We start from the raw sequence: 6,547 nt of genomic DNA, 5'->3' as shown, positions 1-6,547 counted from the left end.
AAAAAAAAAAAAAAAGTTGCTTGAATATAGAAAAATAAAGAACTTAAGAGAACAGAAATAAATTGAAAAAAAGTTTAAAGACAAAATCAAGATCTCTTTTTGTTTGCACTTAACAATTAAAAACAAACAAAAAGGGATCTTGATTTTGTCTTAAAAAATTATTTTCCATTTGTTTATGTTCCCTTAAGTTCTTTACTTTTCTATATTCAAGCAACTTTTATTTATTTATTTACATGTAATATCATGAACAATGTTGTTGTTGTTAAGGGCCATCAACTCAGTTGCCACCCAGGGTGACTTTGTATAGGGTTTGTGAGGAGTGGCTGGTAAGCTTGAACCGCTGACCTTGCAGTTCAAACTGACCTTGAGGCCGATCGCGTATCCTACAGCACCACACTAGGATTCCTTGTTTTCAGTAGCAGTAAAACAGAGAGAAAGAAGCATGCTGTTAAGATTATATGAAATCAAAAGATATCAGAAGGAGGGCTAAGAAACTCAGCTGAAAATGAAAAGCCAAGAGGCAGCCAAGGAACTTTATGAGCACTTAAAATCAAACGAAAAACAATGTTAGAATGGAAAATACAAAGGTCTAAAAAGGGAATTGCTAAAGCTTGGATGACTGCATGGAGGTGGTGCTGGAGAGGATATTTTCTTGAATATCTTCATTGTTGAGAGAAAGTATTTTAAGTGTTTGGAAGCATAGTTAATTGAGTTTTTGTTTTTATTTGCATTGGTCGGTTTTCCTTTGCAATTCAGGTTTATATAAAAACATACCCAAAAAAATAGCAAATCCCACAACAGCTTACCTAAAAACATAAATAAGTTTTGAACAATCAAATCTCTAAAACTATCTTAGAGTGATGAGTTTGCACAGACACCCAGCCTAGTGTGCAAATGCACAATGATTATCATAACAACATGGTCTCCTTTACCAGAGCCAGGAAATAAAAGGTTGGGCTCATAATCAAAAGGGTTACATTTTAAATATGCTTCCAGGTTTATTCCTTTCATTATTATGAAAGTTAGGTGAAAACATCCTTATAAAATGTTCCAGAAGGCACCAGTAAACAAGGACTTAAAAAACAACTTCTGTTACAAGAGATGAAAGAAGTGCAATTATATCTCTTTTCAACAATCATTTATTGAATGCATGTTGTTGTTGTTATTGGTAGGTACTGTCCAGTCAGTTCTACCTATTACTTCCTATTTAACACACTGCACCAAAGTGGCGTGTTAGCGGCAATGTCAAGTACAAGATTCTAACAGCTGGAGGGGGTGGGGGCTGGGGAGGAGGTCAGAGGGTACTATAGAGTATATGAGGATCCTTCCGCAGAGGCACATTGAAAGCAACAATACCTGTCTCCTGGAATCAGGTCTATGAGCTAAATAAAATGTTCTTTAAATTGCTTTTGAAGATGAGTAACACTGTGCTATCTTTCAAACCTGGCCACTCTAGAAATTTATTGAGAAGTTCACTTACATGATAAGGATTATAGCAGAGCTGTGGCAAACCTGGAACTAATATTCTTGAAGTCCCTTTGTTTTCCTTTATAACATACATTATGAAAATTTAGTATGTGAAACCTTCATGTGAGGTTAGAAAAAATATTCAATAAGTGAAATGTATGCACTGACTATTTGCATGGCTAATTTTTTGCTTATACACAGTAAAAAAACAAAAACAAAAAAAGAGCTGATATAAAAATGCTCTGAAAAAGCCAACTCTTTTCCAAACATTTCCAAATTAATTAGCTCACTGAAAGACATAACTGAAATTTTTAGTCAGAGTTTTAGGGGTATCTCTGGCTTTTTAGGTTTTCAGTAATTGTTAGTGATTCAGGGCAGCCAGCGTGTGTGTTCTTCCTTGTCATATGATACAACCATTCACCTATTCCTTCCTGAGCTACTTGGAAGCCTCACTGTAAAGAGAATTGTATTTTAGGTGAGACCATTTTATAACGAGGCCTTTTCAATTAGTAGTTAAATATGTTTCAGCCTATAACAGATTGTAAGGAACTCTGGTAGTGTAGTGGTTATGAATCAGGCTGCTAACTTCAAGGTCGGCAGTTCGAAACTACCAGCTGTTCCACAGGAGAAAGATGAGGCTTTCTGCTCCCATAAAAATTTGCAGCCGCGAAACTCTGTGAAGGGTCACAATGAGTAGGAACTGACTCCATGGTACTTAACAACAATAACAGACTGTGGTCTATGGTGAATTGTACAAGAATTCTAAAGTACAATATACTTTCAACACAAATGCATAATGGAAAAATGGAAACCATTTTCCAATGGTATTATGTTATTGTTAAGTGCTGTGGAGTCACTTCCAACTCAGTGACCCTGCATAGGCTTTTCAAGGAGTGGCTGGTGGGTGTGAACTAGCAACCTTATGATTAGTAGTCCAGTGCTTATCCTACAGCACTACACCAGGCTTCCAATGGTATTATTGTTGTTGTTGTTGTTGTTGTTGTTATGTGCCATCGAGTCGGTTCCGACCCATAGCGACCCTGTATAGGGTTTCCGAGGGTGTAAATCTTTATGGGAGTAGAAAGCCTCATCTTTCTCCCGCGGAGCAGCTGGTAGTTTCGAACCGCTGACCTTAAGGTTCGCAGCCCGATTCGTAACCACTAGGCTATTATAGACAAGGTAAAAATCAGCTTTAAAACAGTGCAGAAAATCCTAATTTCAATCAAATTGGTCATGTTGCCTTTTCTTTAGTGAGAACAGAATGGATAATAAGCTACAATAGTAAAAACTTTGAAGAGTTACTAATTACATTGTGGAGTCCTGGTGTGATTCTTTGGGTTAATGAAATAGATTCCAAAGTTGGTTTGAAATATAAGGTCGGTGGTTTAAGTTCACAAGCTGCTCCCTGGAAATGCTATACAGGGTCTCTATGAGTCGGAAATGACTTGATAGCACTAAACAACAATAATTACACTGTATATCATATTAAAATAAATAAGAGGGTCCATGATCTAGGGTTCAGGGAACACACCTGAAAATCAATCTTTATGAAGAACTTGTTTTAGGTAAGGGCAGTTGAGTCCATTCCAACTCTTCGCGAGTCTGTATAGGGTCTCTGGGGAGGGGCTAGTGGGTTTGAACTACTGAGCTTGTAGTTAGCAGTCCAGTGCATATTCTACAGTGCTCTGGTAGCATAGTGGTTACAAATCGGGCTGCGAACTGCAAGGTCAGCAGTTCGAAACTACCAGTTGTTCTGCGGGAGAAAGATAAGGCATTCTGCTCCCATAAAGATCTGCAACCTCGGAAACCCTGTACAGGGTCGCTATGAGTCGGAACCGACTCCACGGCACACAGCTACCATATATTAATTACTATGGAGTTCTTGTGTGGAACTGTAGGATAAACATTGAATTGCTAACCACCAAGTCAGTGATTTAAACCCATTAGATATGCCTCACAAGCCCTACATAGGGTTGCTGTGAATCAGAACCAACTTGATAACACTTAACAACAATAACACATATTACTTATATCATATCAAAATTCACTTTCCTAGTGTAATTCATATTTTCATGCTTGTACCTTTTCAAATGTTAGTGCTAGCTGGCTTTTATCTATAAAATTTAGTACATAAATGTTTTAACATTCACGTGAGGACAGATTTTCTAAATTTAATTATTCGATTAATTTCTAATAACTGTGTTAATCTATTTATTATTTTTAAAATAGTAACAATTGCCAAATTACTTCTTAAAATGTTAATGAGAGTAAAAGTTAAAGTACTTCAGAAATATAAAATTTTAAATTATTATGTAATTAAAACCAAATTTGTATTTAAATTTGGAATATGAGTTTTAAAAAGTGAGTTTTATTAAATGAAAATGAACTTATTTTGAAATTTCAAATGCTTAGTTCAGCTTATTTTTTTTTCACACAGCAACTTCAATTGATATGTTTACATACATATAACACTAAATATCACATTTTTTATCTCAACACACTCAAACTAGGTATATTTGAAAGTATGTATTTTGCATAGTTTAAAATATATATATATATATAGTCACAAAGACTACAAAATTATTTTTAATGGATATATTACCTTAAAAGTTATTCCATGTAATAATCAATAGTTAAATTCACTCACAATGAAATATTTGTTTTATTTTCTTTTAATGATCTAAATCTATAGTGAAATGATGAAATCAAAAAACAAGTGTTCTTGTCAGAAGACAGGAAGAGAGTTTTTTTCCCCCTCCCTTAAGGGAAACAAAGGATTCCTGAAAGCTTTGCCCTGATTTATTTTTCCAATTTTAAATACCTTAAGAGCAGCGGAACTGCTACTGGCATGGTAGTATTTCTAACAGTCAATAAATCTAAAATATTATGTGTGAATATTGGAATGAAGCCATTAAGAAGATTACAGCATGCAACACAGCAGAGGGTCCACAGGAAAAAAGAAGTAGTAATTCAGGACAACTGTGACCACTGACCTTTGAACAGCCAAGACCACTGGTCAATCTGACACAATAATAGAGTGCACATGCATAGAAAGTCATCTAGCCTGTAAGTATAATTTAAATGCTTTGGTGAATGATTTTAAAAGGCCTCCATTTAAATCTCAGTTAATCTATTAAGCAATCAGACAATACCAATAGTAGTGTTTTCAGGCTTCAATTAGACTTTATTAATTGAAAGCACCCAAAATTTTTTTAATAAGAATACTTATGATTTTAATATGTCTCATTTAAAACATTTACATTTATAGTAAGCATGATGTGATGTTTTATCAGATTCTTCCAGAACTATTTGAGCTAGTTTTGGCGGATGCCATAAAATGTCAGCTAAAATATTTTTAGAAAATAACTATAACTTTAAAGTAGCTCATACTTTCAGTATACAATCCTAGCTTCACTTCAGAGGTATTTCAATTTGTTCATTCTTCAGATATGTCGCTAAGTTTGGGACCCTTAATTTCAAGCATAAATATTGTCAAATATATACCACGACACTGTTCTTTCAATCTACAAGGGAGGTTCAAAGTTTAAGAAAGAAAGGTTAAAGGAAACTTTCCATGATCTTTTTGAAGTGCCCTCATATACTTTTTAAATATTTTGTTGTTGTTAAGTGCCATCAAGTTGTAATTACACCATTTCTTATGAGTAAACCAAAAGATGCTTCCCCTGTCATTTTATATAGCCAGACTTTTATATTTTTTTAGTATTGTTTCCTTTGCCAGATAGCTAAATAAATGTTTTAATTATCAAAGTAATTCTATTGAGAAAGTAGTACTTCTCAAATTACTCAAGTTACCTATCCAAAAAGTAAAAATTTAAAAGATCATTGTCTAAGAACCATCTATCATTAAACTGACTATAAAAATTTCAATATCACAAACCTAAAAAGCTGAATTTGTCTTTTCATTTCTTTTCTCAGTCTCTGTCTTTAATTTTTTTTTTTTTAATAAACAAGTCTTCCTCCTTAGGGTATTAACAGTAGAAAATGCATGCACATATGGAATACATTCTTAAAAGTTGGGATTGTATTTTCACTAATTATTTCTCTATCCAGTGAAGAACACTTTGATGGATTTCTAAATGAATAACTCTAATCATTTCTAGCAGCTTCTGCAAAAATTTTATAATGAGGCAATCTAGTTATAATGAGCTAAAAAGATAATGTAATTGTTCACTGGCCTGAATTTGGATTTGTTCACACATAGTATAAATTTTATTACAGCAAAATAAAGAAGTTCAGTTTTAATTTGCTATAAGGTCAGCAAGTGTTAAAGGCTATTTGTAGACATAAATAATCTGATATTGATTTTTAAACCGTATTTTTTTTTGTCAATAACCTATAAGAACAATGATGTTTAGTATTACTGCATTTTCTGAGTTTGAGATGTTTAAATTAACTTATTCAAATTCCTTAATAATGGATTTAAAAATACTTGCAATATTATAAAATAGTACGTTCTGAGGGATACTGTTATTTCCCAATTTTAATATCCTTGAAAAGAATGGAAATTATTTTAAGTTAGTTATTTTAAGTTATTCTAAGTTATTTTAACTTGGAGCTATATCATAAAGATATTTTTAAATAGCCATTAAAATATATACAGAAACAGTACTAGTCTGCATTTCTGCCTTGTCCTAAGGAATACCAAGGGGGCGGGGGAGGAAAGCACTTTTGAAGATTATTTAACATGAAATACAGAATATGTCCCATTATAAGCAGCACACACACACACAAACACACACACACACGCGCGCGAACACACACACAAACCCATTGCAAGATCAAAGACCAGAAGAGAACTGGCACTTAATTTATCAGCCTTTACAGACAAAAGACAGTTTTCGTCATTTCAAAAGGATCAGATGTCTTTTATGACAAACTGGGTTTGCAGTTTAATTTACAAATAGAATTCTAAGTAAGCACTCTTTGCTCCGCCAAAGCAAATGACAAACAGTGTAGGTTTTCATTCTTGCGGCCCTCAGCAGGATAGAAAAGATTAAAATAAAACTGAAATAATTTAGAGAAAACAAATAAATGTTTCAGAAAGTTGAGGGAGATCAAA

General features: G+C 33.6%; 1 protein-coding gene across 1 annotated transcript in view; it reads right to left on the bottom strand.

The window, feature by feature from the left end:
• Positions 1-6,547, bottom strand: part of DENND1B (DENN/MADD domain containing 1B) — a 391,513-nt gene that overhangs the window by 133,820 nt on the left and 251,146 nt on the right. The window lies entirely within an intron of this gene.

This window comes from Chrysochloris asiatica, unplaced genomic scaffold (assembly GCF_000296735.1).
Source record: "Chrysochloris asiatica unplaced genomic scaffold, ChrAsi1.0 scaffold00009, whole genome shotgun sequence".
NCBI lineage: Eukaryota > Metazoa > Chordata > Mammalia > Afrosoricida > Chrysochloridae > Chrysochloris > Chrysochloris asiatica.
This window is presented reverse-complemented; position numbering and strand designations above follow the sequence as displayed.